This window comes from Panthera pardus, unplaced genomic scaffold, assembly GCF_024362965.1.
Source record: "Panthera pardus isolate Hobbes unplaced genomic scaffold, ASM2436296v1 HiC_scaffold_18, whole genome shotgun sequence".
NCBI lineage: Eukaryota > Metazoa > Chordata > Mammalia > Carnivora > Felidae > Panthera > Panthera pardus.
Genome location: NW_026526743.1, coordinates 9,030,112 through 9,046,240, shown reverse-complemented (window position 1 = coordinate 9,046,240; position 16,129 = coordinate 9,030,112). Strand labels below are relative to the sequence as shown.

Genomic DNA, 16,129 nt, shown 5'->3' with positions numbered 1-16,129 from the left:
AAAAGGCTTGCCAAATTCTTTGGATTGGTAAGATCATCTCCAGTATATATTCTCTAATGAAGAATCAGGGTTTAAGTTTTGCTTTAGTATCTTGCCACATTCCCAATGGGTATCATTACTCTTCACTATGAATTATCTGATGTGGAATAACAGTTGAGCAGTCCTTAGAAATTCTGTCATAGTCTGAACATTTAGAAGATTTGCTCTAGTATGAATTCTGTGTTAATAAGTCAAAGTTGAACAGTAATCAAAAGTTTTCCCACGCTCTTTATGTTGGTAAAGTTTCTCTCCAAGATAAATTCTGTGATGTACATTAAGATGTGCCTGGGGGGAACGGCCTTGCTACATTCATTACATTGGTAAGGTCAATCTCCAGTATGAATTTTGTGATGGTTGGTAAGGCTTGAGTGGTGCGTAAAGGCCTTGCCACATTCTTTGCATTGGTAAGGTTTCTCTCCACTGTGAATTTTGTGATGTCGAGTAAGTTCTGAGTGCCCTTTAAAGGCCTTGCCACACTCTTTACATTGGTAATGTTTCTCTCCAGTATGAATTCTGTGATGTACACTAAGATGTGCCTGGCGGGAAAAGGCCTTGCCACATTCTTTACATTGGTAAGGTTTCTGTCCAGTATGGACTCTGTGATGCATATCAAGATGTTCCTGGCGGGAAAAGGCCTTGTCACATTCTTTACACTGGTAAGGTTTCTCTCCACTATGAATTCTGTGATGTCTCTTAAGGGCCGATTGCCAGTTAAAAGCTTTGCCACATTCTTTACATTGGTAAGGTTTCTGTCCAGTATGAATTCCTTCATGTTGTCTAAGGGATGATTGCTTGTTAAAGGCCTTGCCACATTCTTTACATTTGTAAGGTTTCTCTCCACTGTGAATTTTGTGATGTCGAGTATGTTCTGAGTGCACTTTAAAGGCCTTGCCACACTCTTTACATTGGTAAGGTTTCTCTCCAATATGGATGCTGTGATGTACATTAAGATATGCCTGGCGGGAAAAGGCCTTGCCACATTCTTTACATTTGTAAGGTTTCACTCCAGTATGAATTCTGCGATGTTGTATAAAGTTTGAGACGAACCCAAAAGCCTTGCCACATTCTTTACACTGGTAAGGTTTCTGTCCAGTATGGACTCTCTGATGTACATCAAGATGTTCCTGGCGGAAAAAGGCCTTGCCACATTCTTTACATTGGTAAGGTTTCACTCCAGTATGAATTCTGCGATGCATCGTGAGGGCTGAGAGCCGGTGAAAGGCTTTACCACATTCTTTACATTGGTAAGGTTTCTGTCCAGTATGAATTCTGTGATGTTCTGTAAGGACTGAGGCCCGGGAAAAGGCCTTGCCGCATTCTTTGCATTGGTAAGGTTTCTCTCCACTATGGATTCTCTGATGTAACTTAAGGGCTGAGTGCCAGTAAAAGCCTTCATCGCATTCTTTACATTGGTAAGGTTTCTCTCCAGTATGAATTCTGTAATGCTCTGTAAGGGCTGAGGGCCGGGTAAAGGCCTTGCCACATTGTTTACATTGGTAAGGTTTCCCTCCACTATGAATTCTGTGATGTGTCTTGAGGGCTGAGTGCCAGTTAAAAGCTTTACCACATTCTTTACATTTGTAAGGTTTCACTCCAGTATGAATTCTGCGATGTTTTATAAAGTTTGAGAAGTACCGAAAGGCCTTGCCACATTGTTTACATTGGTAAGGTTTCTCTCCAGTATGGATTCTGTGATGTCTCCTAAGGGCTGTGCGCCAGTTAAAGGCCTTGCCACACTCTTTGCATTGATAAGGTTTCTCCTCAGTATGAATCCTGTTATGTTCAGAAAGTTGTGAATGATGCCGAAAGGTCTTATGACATCGTTTACCTTTGGAAGGTGTCTCTGCAGTATGAATTCTTTGATGTCTTGTAAGGGATGAGGGCCGGATAAAGGACTTGCCATCTTCTTTATCTTGATACGTTTTCTCTCCAGTATGAATTCTTTGATATCCTGTAAGGTTTGAGAACTGGTTAAAGACATTGCCACATTCTTTACATTGTTAAGGTTTCTCTCCAATGTGAGTTAACTTATGTTGAGTAAGGGTTGGGCACAATTTAAAGCTCTTGCCACACTCTTCACATTCGTAAGGTTTCTGTCCAGTATGCCATTGCTGGTGGTCAAAGGCTTTGCCACATACGTTACCTATATAACTTTCCTCTCCTGTACCAGTTGTCTGACCTGTACTGAATCTTGATGAATGACTAAACATGCTCCCAGGTTGATTACATCTGCAACGGTTTCTTCCCTCATGAATCCTCTGATGACCACCAACATTGGAAGACTGGTTAAAATTTTCCCACATTCAATATATTTATAAAGATTCCCTCTCTTAGGGATACTCCTGTGTGGAATAAGGTTGGCACTTTGATAAAAGACTTCCCCATATCTATTACATTCATCATCGTTCTCTGGAAAAGGAGTCCGCAGATACCTTTGCCCTTCACTCTGCCCAACCTTGATCCAGTCTGTCGTTAAGTGTACATTCTCAAGGGAACTGTGTTTATATCTACTCATGACCCTTTTTGGAACGAAGCGTCAATGCACGACTTTGGCAGGAATGTCTCGGTGCCATGTGAAAATATAGCTGACTGAGGTCAAAAAAGAGAAAAGTAAAATCATTCTGGGGTACTACTCTCAGAGGAATGTACTGACAACTTCTAATATAGAACCTTAAAATCAATCAGAATATCAGGAAGACAGCTAAGAAGAAATCACCAGGACTTCCTTCTTCCATGGACACGTAAACTTGCACACAAGGAATTGACCACATAGCTTAGTAGAGAATTCTGTAGCATCTCTTGCTGTAGCACAAATCACATTCTTGTCTCTCAGAAAGTGAAGAAAGTACCGTATGTGCTCAAAATTAGCAGAAGTAAGGCAATTGAAACCTAAGACAGAAATGAAAACTGTAGGATAAAGCAAAAATAGGAACAATCAACAACAGAAAAGTTGGTGTTCAGAAAACCCCCCAAAGTCAACAGACCTGTCTCTAATGAAGTCAGAATGATAGAGAAGACTAACTAAAATCAGAAGTGAAGAAGTGAAGGCAGACACAGTATAACTGATCCCATAGGAATAAAGATAAATCTAGCCCACAATAGATAATTATCTGGCAAGAAGTAGATAACAAAGAATGGTTATGACTTTCCAAAAAGATAAAACCTACCAGGACTCCATCATGAAGACATCTGTCTGTCTGTCTGTCTCCCTAGCTATCTAGCTACCTACTTACCTACCCACATATCAATCTGGGGTGTTTAACACAGCATAGAGATCTTGGGTACCTGGGGGAAAGAAAGGTGCATTTTGGCACACTGTTCAAGTTCATTTGGAGAGTAGAGCCCAGGCATGTACCACAATGGCATTTTGACGCCCTCCCTTACAGCCTTGAGAACTGTACCAGTACTCTTGTGGTCAGAAGGCAGCTCCTGCCCAAGATTTTGGAGGAAAGATCATTCTCTTTTCCACATCCCCAAGAAATGATTGTTACAACAACTGTGCCTCTGATTTTGAAGAACTAGACATAGATAGATTTCCTCGTATTTGGAGTGTCAGGAGGGGAAGTTGGCACAGCTCCACAGGGTGAGAGGGCTTGATTATTTACAACGGGTGGTCTGCCTTGCACATTTGGTCCTTGCAGACCTGTCATGGCAGAATCATTGGTTGCCAGGACCAGAGGCAATACTGGGGCTCAAGCCTCCATCGTCAGGGGAGGGGCTCATTTGAGATGGGGTAGACTGTGTGCAAGCAGCATCTCAGTTTCCAGGTAAGAGCTGGCCAGTGGATCCTGGTCACCTCGTGGTGGTTCTCTATGGCTTTGGGCACATTTTGAATATAATGGCATTGGGCAGGATATTATTGAACACTTGCCAACAATTGCGATATAATGAGAACTACGGTCCAAGGGGAGAATACTGGTTGTTGCTTTATTGGAATAAGCTATTTTCTTAGGTGACACTAATATTTACACTGACTTTCAAGTTTTTAATAGATCCTAAGGATGAGAATCTTAAAATGATAGAAAAGTCTCCCTCCTATCATTTAAAGGATTATAAAATTATTATCCGTATAATTATCCATGTATCCACCTATTAATACTCTACCAAAATACAAACCTTTCTTTCCTTAGATACTCTCCAAAAGTTTTTTTTTTAAATGCAATTATAAATGCAGATTATTTTCCTCCTTCCTTATAGTTGGGCATTATTCTACTTCATTGGTTTTCTACCAAAGGATTTTGGGTTGTTCCCAATCTTTGGCTTTTACATAGGGGTGGTGAATACTTGAAGGTCACTGTTGTGCAAGTTTGCAAGTACTGTGTAGGTAAATTTGAGGGAAAACTGTTAGCCAAGAGATGAAAAAGTATACATAATTTTGCTAGATATTACCAAATTGCCTTCCACAGCTACGTAGATAATTTCACCCCCAATAGCAAGCACGCCTGTTTCTCCCCAAGGTCACCCAGAATGATTGGCACTATTTTGCTGATCTTTTAAGGCACATAGTCTGAGTTCAGTATTTCTGGCTTGAGTCTGCTTCATAGGCCAGCAGTTGTGGCTCTCTCAAATTTCCCTCAGCTAGTGCACCCTTCCCACAATCACTTGGCAATGAATGTGTGTGCAAATGTAAACTGGAGAATCGGGAACCCAAATTCTGCAATGTGAATGAAACACACAAAAAGGTCTTTGCCTTTAAGGAGCGCCTGGGTGACTCAGTAGGTTAGCATCAGACTCTTGATTTTGGCTCCTTTCATGATCTCATGGTTTGTGACATCCAGTCCCTTCTCGGGCTCTGTGCTGTCCATACAGGGCCCGCCTGGGATTCTCTCTTTCCAAAAACAAATAAATATTAAAAACAACAACAGGGGTGCCTGAGCCCCTCAGTCGTTTGAGCAATTGAATTTGGCTCAGTTCACAAACTCGTGGTTAGCCAGTTCAAGCCCCACATTCAGCTCTGCAGGAGGAGAAGGAAATACCAAGGAAAAATCAGAAATTCATTAAATAGTTGGGGCACCTGGGTAGGTCAGTCTGTTAAGCGTCTGACTCCTGATTTCAGCTCAGGTCATGATCCCAGAGTTGTGGAATCAAGTCCCGGGTATAAGATTCTGTCTCTCCCACTCTGCCCCTTGCCCCAGCTTGCATGCGCGCTCTCTCTTGCTCAGAATAAATAAACACATAAAGAAAACTAAAAACTTAAAAATTAGAAATGAGAGACCAGAATAAACAATAACATGGAAAATAATGCCCAGGTTTTTCAAAACAAACAAAAATGGAAATTCTCCAACTCCATTATAAGAAAAAAGGAGAGGTAACTCAAGCACCAATAGGGATGAAACAGAAACCTCACAACAGATAACCGCAGAAATATATAGTGTGATAACAGATCACTATCAACGATGATATACTAACAAGTTAGACAAAGTAGGAAAAAATTTTAAAGAACGCACAAGTTACCAAGATTGAGAAATGAATTTTGAGCTCAAAAAATAAAGAATCTTCTTAGAGCATCACAAATATACAAGTTGAATTTGGAGTAGAAAACCTCCCAGCATAGGAAAGCCCACAGCCTCTTGCCTTCATTGGTCAATTCTAACAAACATTAAAAAGAAAATAAAATTTTGGGCACTCTTCATCAAAATCTTAAACACAGAATAGAAGGAACCCATTCAAAATAACCCTAGGAGGCCAGCATTACCCTGGTACCAAAGCAGGGTAATTGCCACACAAGAACAAAATATCTGGTTTGTCTGTCCTAAGTATTGCTACTCTGGCTTTCTTTGGACCTTCATCTGCATGAGAAAGGTTTCTCTATCACCCTCACTTTGTTTTTGTTTTTTTTTTTTAATATATGAAATTTATTGTCAAATTAGTTTCCATACAACACACAGTGCTCATCCCAAAAGGTGACCTCCTCAATACCCATCACCCACCCTCCCCACCCTCCCACCCCCCATCAACCCTCAGTTTGTTCTCAGTTTTTAACAGTCTCTTATGCTTTGGCTCTCTCCCACTCTAACCTTTTTTTTTTTTCCTTCCCCTCCCCCATGGGTTTCTGTTAAGTTTCTCAGGATCCACATAAGAGTGAAACCATATGGTATCTGTCTTTCTCTGTATGGCTTATTTCACTTAGCATCACACTCTCCAGTTCCATCCACGTTGCTACAAAAGGCCATATTTCATTCTTTCTCATTTCCACATAGTATTCCATTGTGTATATAAACCACAATTTCTTTATCCATTCATCAGTTGATGGACATTTAGGCTCTTTCCTTAATTTGGCTATTGTTGAGAGTGCTGCTATAAACATTGGGGTACAAGTGGCCCTATGCATCAGTACTCCTGTATCCCTTGGATAAATTCCTAGCAGTGCTATTGCTGGGTCATAGGGTAGGTCTATTTTTAATTTTCTGAGGAACCTCCACACTGCTTTCCAGAGCGGCTGCACCAATTTGCATTCCCACCAACAGTGCAAGAGGGTTCCCATTTCTCCACATCCTCTCCAGCATCTAGAGTCTCCTGATTTCTTCATTTTGGCCACTCTGACTGGCGTGAGGTGATATCTGAGTGTGGTTTTGATTTGTATTTCCCCGATAAGGAGCGACATTGAACATCTTTTCATGTGCCTGTTGGCCATCCGGATGTCTTCTTTAGAGAAGTGTCTATTCATGTTTTCTGCCCATTTCTTCACTGGGTTGTTTTTTGGGTGTGGAGTTTGGTGAGCTCTTTATAGATTTTGGATACTAGCCCTTTGTCCGATATGTCATTTGCAAATATCTTTTCCCATTCCGTTGGTTGCCTTTTAGTTTTGTTGGTTGTTTCCTTTGCTGTGCAGAAGCTTTTTATCTTCATAAGGTCCCAGTAGTTCACTTTTGCTTTTAATTCCCTTGTCTTTGGGGATGTGCCGAGTAAGAGATTGCTACGGCTGAGGTCAGAGAGGTCTTTTCCTGCTTTCTCCTCTACAGTTTTGATGGTTTCCTGTCTCACATTCAGGTCCTTTATCCATTTTGAATTTATTTTTGTGAAAGGTGTGAGAAAGTGGTCTAGTTTCAACCTTCTGCATGTTGCTGTCCAGTTCTCCCAGCACCATTTGTTAAAGAGACTGTCTTTTTTCCATTGGATGTTCTTTCCTGCTTTGTCAAAGATGAGTTGGCCATACGTTTGTGGGTCTAGTTCTGGGGTTTCTATTCTATTCCACTGGTCTATGTGTCTGTTTTTGTGCCAATACCATGCTGTCTTGATTACAGCTTTGTAGTAGAGGCTAAAGTCTGGGATTGTGATGCCTCCTGCTTTGGTCTTCTTCAAAATTACTTTGGCTATTTGGGGCCTTTTGTGGTTCCATATGAATTTTAGGATTGCTTGTTCTAGTTTCGAGAAGAATGCTGGTGCAATTTTGATTGGGATTGCATTGAATGTGTAGATAGCTTTGGGTAGTATTGATATTTTGACAATATTTTTTCTTCCAATCCATGAGCAGGGAATGTCTTTCCATTTCTTTATATCTTCTTCAATTACCTTCATAAGCTTTCTATAGTTTTCAGCATATAGATCTTTTACATCTTTGGTTAGATTTATTCCTAGGTATTTTATGCTTCTTGGTGCAATTGTGAATGGGATCAGTTTCTTTATTTGTCTTTCTGTTGCTTCATTGTTAGTGTATAAGAATGCAACTGATTTCTGTACATTGATTTTGTATCCTGCAACTTTGCTGAATTCATGTATCAGTTCTAGCAGACTTTTGGTGGAGTCTATCGGATTTTCCATGTATAATATCATGTCATCTGCAAAAAGCAGAAGCTTGACTTCATCTTTGTCAATTTTGATGCCTTTGATTTCCTTTTGTTGTCTGATTGCTGATGCTAGAACTTCCAGCACTATGTTAAACAACAGCGGTGAGAGTGAGCATTCCTGTTGTGTTCCCGATCTCAGGGAAAAACTCTCAGTTTTTCCCCGGTGAGGATGATGTTAGCTGTGACTATCACACTCACTTTGTATCTGTGTCTTCAGGTCTGCATGGAGTCTCTTGTAGGCAGCACATAGATGAGCCTGGGCTTTATTTTTTGTTGTTTTTGTTTGGTTGCTTTATTCCATCCAGAGACCCTTTGTGTTTTGATTGGATTGTACAGTACGTTTTCATTGAAAGTATTTATTGATACATATTTATTGCCATTTTATTATAGTTTTGTCATTGTTTCTAGAAACTTTCTTGATCCTTTTTCTGTGTCACTTTTGGTGTCTTCTTTGCACTTCAAGATTCCCCTTTGACATTTCCTGCAAGGGCTAGTTCAGTGATGAGGAATTCCTTGAGATTTTGCTTGTCTGGGAGACTCTGTCTCTCCTTCCCTTCTGAATGATAGCCTTGCTGGATAGAGAATTCCTGGCTGCCTATTTCTCCCAGTCAGCACGTGGAATAGATGATGCCACTCTCTTCTGGCTTGCCAAGTTTCTGTTGAAGAATCACCAGGTAACCTTATGGTTCTCCCTGATAAGTGAAAGATGTCTTCCTGCTTTGAAGAGTTTTTATCACCGTATTTTGAAAATTTAATTCTAATATATCTTGCTGTGGGCCTGCTTTTGTTGATTTTAACGGGAGTTCTCTGTGCCTTCCAGATCTTTTTTTTTTTTATTTAAAAAAACTTTAAGTTTTTACTTTTGAGACAGAGAGAGACAAAACATGAACAGGGGAGGGGGAGAGAAAGAGGGAGACACAGAATCTGAAGCAGGCTCCAGGTTCTGAGCAGTCAGCACAGAGCCTGACATGGGGCTCAAACTCACGGACTGTGAGATTATGACCTGAGCTGAAGTCTGACGCTTAACTGACTGAGCCACCCAGGTGCCCCTGTGCCTTCTGGATCTGTTTCCTTAGCCAGAATAGGGAATGTTTTGGTTATTATTCCTTCAAATATTTTTTCTACCTCCTTTTCTCTTCTTCCAGTACCCTTCTAGTACTATTCCAAAATTTACAAGTACTCCAGATGATTCTGATGAAAGCTAAATTTGACAACCTCTGCAGGAACTAAGTCAGAGAAAATCCTTGACTTGGCCACAGATAAGTGACTCTTGGAAATCTGTTTGTGATCATGCTCGTGTGGTCTCACACTCACCATACACAACAGGTTTATTTTCTTAAGTAAAACTGACTCTAATAACACAATCTGTACAAAACATTAATACATGTTATATGTTGTAAAGAGACCAAATATAGCCTTCTCACTATAAATCTGTACTTGCTGGCTTTTACCCTAAGACCATCAGTAATTGCAGGTTCATGCAGTTCTTCCTCAGCAGTCCATGTGCATGTAGAATAAATCCCCGTGCATTACGTTTAAGGATATTCTAAATTTAAGGGCTAATTTCAGGGCAAAGTGTGATGGCCTTTTTGTCAAATGCTGTGAAACAGTTCAGAGAATGGGAGCAGTTTGCAAATATCTTATGTGTCCACCAGTGCTACGATTTCTAATTAGACTAACCCATATACCACAATTCTGGTCTAAGACTTGGAGGAAGTAGTGACTTGGGGAGGAGGGCCTTCCCTGAATGGAAACAGAAAGACTTCAGATCCAGTTCTCTAAGTCCTGTCAGATTTCCATTGCCTCCTTTGCTGCATGGAACATGGTTGGATGCATGTTGGTGGGGCAGGTACACTGGGACATGAGTGAGCAAGTATGAGGACAATCACGGGCACCGAAAGTGCCAGAGCAAGGAAATAATCAGTATAGAGTATACTCTAGGGTGCCTGAGGTATTTTTTTTGTTCATTATAATTTTTCTATTATTTTTTAAATTTACATTCAAGTTAGTTAACATATAGTGCAACAATGATTTCAGGTGTAGATTCCTTGATGCCCCTTACCCATTTAGCCCACCCCTCCACCACAACCCCTCCCATAACCCTCTGTTCTCCATATTTAAGAGTCTCTTATGTGTTGTCCCCCTCCCTGTTTTTACACTATGTTTTCTTTCCTTCTTTTGTGTTCATCTGTTCTGGGTCTTAAAGTCCTCATATAGTGAAGTCATATGATATTTGTCTTTCTCTACTTTGGCCAAGCATAATACTCTCCAATTCATCCATGGACTTGCAAATGGCAAGACTTCATTACTTTTGATTGCCGAGTAATACTCCATTGTGTGTGTATGTATGTATGTATATATCTATGTGTGTGTGTATATATATATATACACACATACACATACACTCCACATCTTCTTTATCCATCCATCCATGGACATTTGGGGTCTTTCCATACTTTGGCTATTGGTGATAGTGCTATTATAAACATTGGGGTGCATGTGCCCCTCTGAAACAGCATAATTTTGTCCCTTGGGTAAATATCTAGTAGTGCAATTGCTGGATAGCAGGGTAGTTCTTTTTTTATTTTTTGAGGAACCACCATACTGTTTTCCAGAGTGGCTGCACCAGTTTGCATGCCCACCAGCAGTGCACAAGAGATCCTCTTTCTCCACATGCTTGCCAAAATCTACTGTTCCCTGAGTTGTTCATGTTAGCCATTCTGATAGGTGTGAGGTGGTATCTCATTGTTCCTACATCACTCTTTAAAATGAATATTCCTTACCTGACTTTGCCAATAGGCCTATGGTGTTATGGAAAGACACAAGTAAAAGATACACAATCAGTTCTCTCACTTACTACACTCACATGCATATATGTGAAAATGCTAATATGCAAAATTAACACCCATCACAGGACATCAGCAGTGGAGAAATAGGGAGGACCGGGAAGTTGCTCCTCCATGGAGACAGAAATGGACTAAGTTACCTTGTGAGTGCTCCAGAAGGCAATTAGGAGAACCCCACCCAGGCAGGCAAGTACAAAAGACAAAGAAAAACATCAAAGAGACAAAGTTTGTGACACTGGCCCACAACAGCTACTCACCCTTCCTGACACTCCTTGGCAACACTGTGTGGAAACAGTTACCTCTCATCAGGAGGCGAAAACACAGGAGTGACCTCTGTGTTCAGTGATCTGGCTTTTTTGCAGGTGCCTGAGGGACTTATTTCTGTCATGAAGGACGTGGAAGCAGAGAGAATGAGGGCACCTGCTGGATGCACTGTGATGGCTGCTCAGACAACAGGTGAGCTTTTGTTTACACACTGGAGAGACTAAAGAGCTGAGGACAACAGAGGAAGGTATCATGGGCTCTAAAGAAGTAACTATACTTCCGTAAACTGGGAAATTCCAAAAATTCAGACGTTACCAATTACTTGTGTTCTCCTGTACAAACAAGTTCATAAGCCTAAACCCAGAGTTTGTTTTCTTAAATTCACTAATCTCAACAAAAGACCACAAGGCCATAAAGAAAAAGAAGAATTTGTTTCACTCACAGGAATGAAATAAATCTCCAAAACTGACCTTGAATTAATCAGGAAGTATTAATGGTATGACCAAGAATTCAAGAAGAAAACATCATAAAGATGCCCATGGAGGAAGAAGAGAAAACAGACAGGTAACTAAATGAGAGCAGAAAAACTATGCATGACCAGAATGGAAACCCAAAGAGGCAAAGTATAAGAAACAATCACCCAGAATTTGGGAGCTCAAGTGGAGAATCTTTGAATTTAAAAATCTACTAAGGAGTCAGCAACAGACTTGATCAAGCACAAGAAAGAACTGGGCAACCTGGAGACCCCTTGTTTTAAATTACCTAAGAGGACCAAAGAAAAGTGTGGAAAAGAAGAAAGACTCAGGACACATGGACACCTACAAGTGGACCAATGTGTACATTATGGGGACCCCATAAAGAGAGCAGAGTGAAAGGGGGCAGCGAGTTTCCATGAAGAACTAAAGGCTTGTAGTTCCCCTGTATGTGGAAAGGAGAGGCAAGTTCACAAGCACAGTAAATTCACAGTAGGATAAGTATCAATGGCAGGAGATGGGTGAGGGACAGTGTGCTTGGTGATGGCTATTAAGGAAAGCACTTGTTATGATGAGCACTGTATGCAAATGATGAGCCACTGAATGAATTATACTGAAATCAATATTGCACTGCATATTACCTAATTAAAATTTAAATAAAAATTGAAGGAAAAAAGACAGGACATGAACACAGTTGTAATTAACGGACCAAAAATGACCAGTGAAAAGAGAATTTTGAAAAGCTTGACAAAGGCAACTTATCTTGTACAAGAGAGCTCCTACAAGATTGTTAGTAGGGTTCTCGGTAGATGTTATAGAAAGAAAAGCATTGAAGGATGTATTCAAATACTGAAAGATCAAAAAATATCCACCAAGAATACCCTACCTGGCACAGCTATTTTCCATGCATGTAGAAATGAAGACTTTGCCAAGGCAAAACCCCTCTAAGTTTATCAGCAGATCTGTCCTACAAGAAATGTTTTTTTAAACTTTTTTAAAAAATGTTTTTATTTATTTTTGAGACAGAGAGAGGCAGAGCATGAGCAGGGAGGGGCAGAGAGAGAGGGAGACACAGAATCCGAAGTAGGCTCCCGGCTCCATGCTGTCAGCACAGAGCCCGACGCGGGGCTCGAACTCACAGACTGTGAGATCACGACCTGAGCCGAAGCTGGACGCTCAACCGACTGAGCCACCCAGGCACCCTACAGGAAATGTTAAAGAAAGTCCTTCTAGGGGCACCTGGGTGCGTCGGTTTGTCAAGTATCCAACTTTGGCTCAAGTCACGTTCTCACGGTTCGTGACTTAAGCCCTGTGTTACTATCTTGCTGACGACTTAGTGCCTGGAGCATGGTTCAGATTCTGTCTCTGTGTCTCTCTCAAAATATAAATAAACATTAAAAATTTTTTTAAAAAAGTCCTCATTGAGCTGAAAAGATTCTAAACAGTAACTGAAAACACATGATAACCTAAAGCTCTGAGAAGTATAAATGTTTACACAATTATAGACCTGTAGTGTTGTAACAAGGTAGGACAAGTCACATTTATTTCTGCTACAGTCTTTTTCTTAAATCAAAGCATAAAAATCAAATCTAGGTAATAATATATGCAATATAAAAATAGAATTTGTAATGTCATCAATATAAAGTGGGTGCAGATGCAGAGATGATAAGTACAAGAATTTGTATAAAATTGACACTCTCGGCTTAAAACAGCGTGTTAGGGGCATGAAGGTGGCTCATTCGGTTATGTGTACAATTCCTGATTTCAGTTAAGGCATGGTCTCCCATTTTGGGAATTCATGTCCTGAGTTGAGGGTTGTCCAGTGGCTCATTCGGTTAAGTGTTGGACTTCAGCTCAGGTCATGATCTCGGGGTTCATGAGTTTGAGCCCTGCATTGGGCTCTATTCTAACACAAGGAGCCTGGAGATCCAGATTCTGTGTCTCCCTCCCTCTCTGCCCCTCCCCTGCATGGACTTGGTCTCTCTCTGAGGAATAAATAAACATTAAAAAAAAAAAAAAAAGCAAGCCCTGTGTTGAGCTCTGCACTAGCAGCATGTATAAAACTTTGTTATACCTTTAAGATGCTTTAAGTAATCTCTAAGGTACCTGGAATGAAAGTACATACAGACATTACACTCACCAATAAATACATGATGAAATTAATTCTATTAGCATGATAACTCACCTAAACAGGATACAACATTCATTTACCACTAATCAAGGAAAGAAATACACAAGATGAGTCACAAGTACGCACAGGTAATATTGCTACAAGTACATAGATACTTTTATTGGCGAAGGGCATAAAGCTGATCTTATCTGAGTTAGACTTACTCACGTTGTCCAAAAACATTAGGAATTGAAAATTGTCACCCTATCGGGCACCTGGGTGGCTCAGTTGGTTGGGCAATGAACTTCCTTCAGGTCATGATCTCACAGATAATGAGTTTGAGCCCCACATCGGGCTCTGTGCTGACAGCTCGGAGCCTGCTTCACATTCTGTGTCTCCCTCTCTCTCTGCCCCACCCCCACTCACATTCTCTCTCTCTCACCTTCAAGAGTGAAATAAGACATAAAAACAAAATTAAAAAGGAAATTGAGACCCTAAAACAAAATACAAAGGTAAAAGCAAAATCCCACCTAAATAATGCTGTGGAAAGTTCCATACAAAAGGAAGCACATTATTATGGAATTGCAAGACCAGACAAAATGTAACCCAAAAATTTCTACATAAAAATGATGAAGTATTTAAAAGAGGCCCATGATAAATGTAGATATTTTTTAAAGCTTATTTTGAGAGAGAATGCTCTCCTAAAGCAGAGGAGAAACAGAGAAAGAGAGAGAAAGAAAGAATCCCAAGCAGGCTCCACGGTGTCAGCTCAGAGCCCAATGCAGTCCTCAGACTCATGAATCGTGAGATCATGACCGGAGCCCAGGCACCCCTAGCTATAGCTTTAATTTTCAACTGTGACTGTGTACCCATGAAAAAGGAACATTTTCAATTACAGGCATGTCTTCACGGGCATTATAATTGTCAAGAATGTTCCTTAAAATCAACCATGGAAACCTCTAATGAAAACTTTTGTGAATTAAGCACTTAAGACATTAAACAATGTGTTATGTTAATAGATTTCTCCTATCACACAGATTTCAGGGTATAATCCATTGTTCATTTTTTTAATGTTTATGTACCTTAGAGAGAGAGAGAGAGCACAAGCCAGGGAGACTTAGAGAGAGAGGCAGACACAGAATCCGAAGCAGGCTCCGGGCTGTGTGAGATCTCAGCACAGAGCCAGACATGGGGCTCAAAGTCACAAACCCAAGATCATTTCCTAAGCTGAAGTTGAAGGCTTAACCAACCGAGCTACGCAGATCCCCTATAATCCATTCTTTAGAATCAAGCAAACAAAAACCTTTCATTTCTTTTTTGTGAATGTGTAAAAAGTTTGAGTAGAAATGGAGAGAGGGAGAGAGAGAAGGGAATTCCAAGCGGGCTCCACACTGGGTAGAGAACTGGACTTAGGGCTTAAATTCAAAGCATGAAGTCATGACCTGAGTTGAAATCAAGAGTCTGATGCTCAACCCTCTGAACCACCCAAGTGCCCCAAAACCTTTCATTTCTAAATAAACAATCAAAAATGTAAAATAGGCCAACAATCGCTTTTAAAAAAAAATATTTGGTGTTAAATTCAGATACATTCTGAGTAAATAAACAATAATTGATTTTTTCTCACTTGAAATTACATTTATAATGAACTCTTTTTCTAAACATAGGATGTTTCCTAATTCTCTGCCTCACTTCTTATAAAGCAAATGCCTATGGTATATCAGGACTTTTGATATAATACATCATAAAGGAATCTCCTATATAACGACTCAGAGTGAAAACATATGACAAAGTCACAGGGACTTCATATTATACAAGATAAATTCATAAAAGGATTCAATTAAGAAATAAAGTAACAATTGAGACTTTATTATAGGCTGTGAGTTTTCACTTCTAAATATCCTAGCTCCCCTATGGCATTAATTTATATAGAATTATATGAAAATAATAGGTACTTTACATTATTTCACCATTGAGGAATGCAAAACATTGAGTGGAAATTTCTTATTTTACTTAATACAAAGAAAATGAAAGTTTATTTAGACACAGAGATAAAGAACAGTGTGGAAAGGGTGGGGGGGGGGGGGAAGGAGGGACGGTGGGAGGGAGGGAGAAACCAAGCACCATCTGGGCTGTCAGCCCAGAACCCTATGTGGGGCTTGAACTCAGAAACCCTGAGATCATGCCCTGAGCCAAACCAAGAGTTGGACTCTTAACCAACTGACTCACCCAGGCATCCTGAACTTTCTTTCTTTTTTTTTTTTTTTTTTTTTGAGAAACAGAGAACATGTGCCAGATGGACAGAGAGGCAAAGGATCCCAAATGGGTTCTTCACTGACAGCAGAGAGGCTGATGCAGGGCTCAAATTCAAAGTGTCAGATCATGGCTTGAGCTCAACCCAGACGCTTAACCAACTGAGCCAACAGGCAACCCAAGAAATGAACTTTTGAAGTGGAACAAAGAACGAGATTTCCTCATATTAGGGAGTTGCTTTATCACCTGATGTGATTACTGGGTCTGTATTTTGTATGATTAAAATGAAAGCCACCTTAATCCTGGAAAGGATCAACCCGAAAACTTGTGATGTCTCCCTCTAGCGTTCCTGGGATTTCT

At 40.3% G+C, this 16,129-nt stretch overlaps 1 pseudogene; it reads right to left on the bottom strand.

Moving 5' to 3' along the window:
- Nucleotides 1-365: 365 nt before the first annotated feature.
- Nucleotides 366-2,332, bottom strand: LOC109261109 (zinc finger protein 850-like; annotated as a pseudogene).
- Between the last annotated feature and the right edge of the window lie 13,797 nt (nucleotides 2,333-16,129).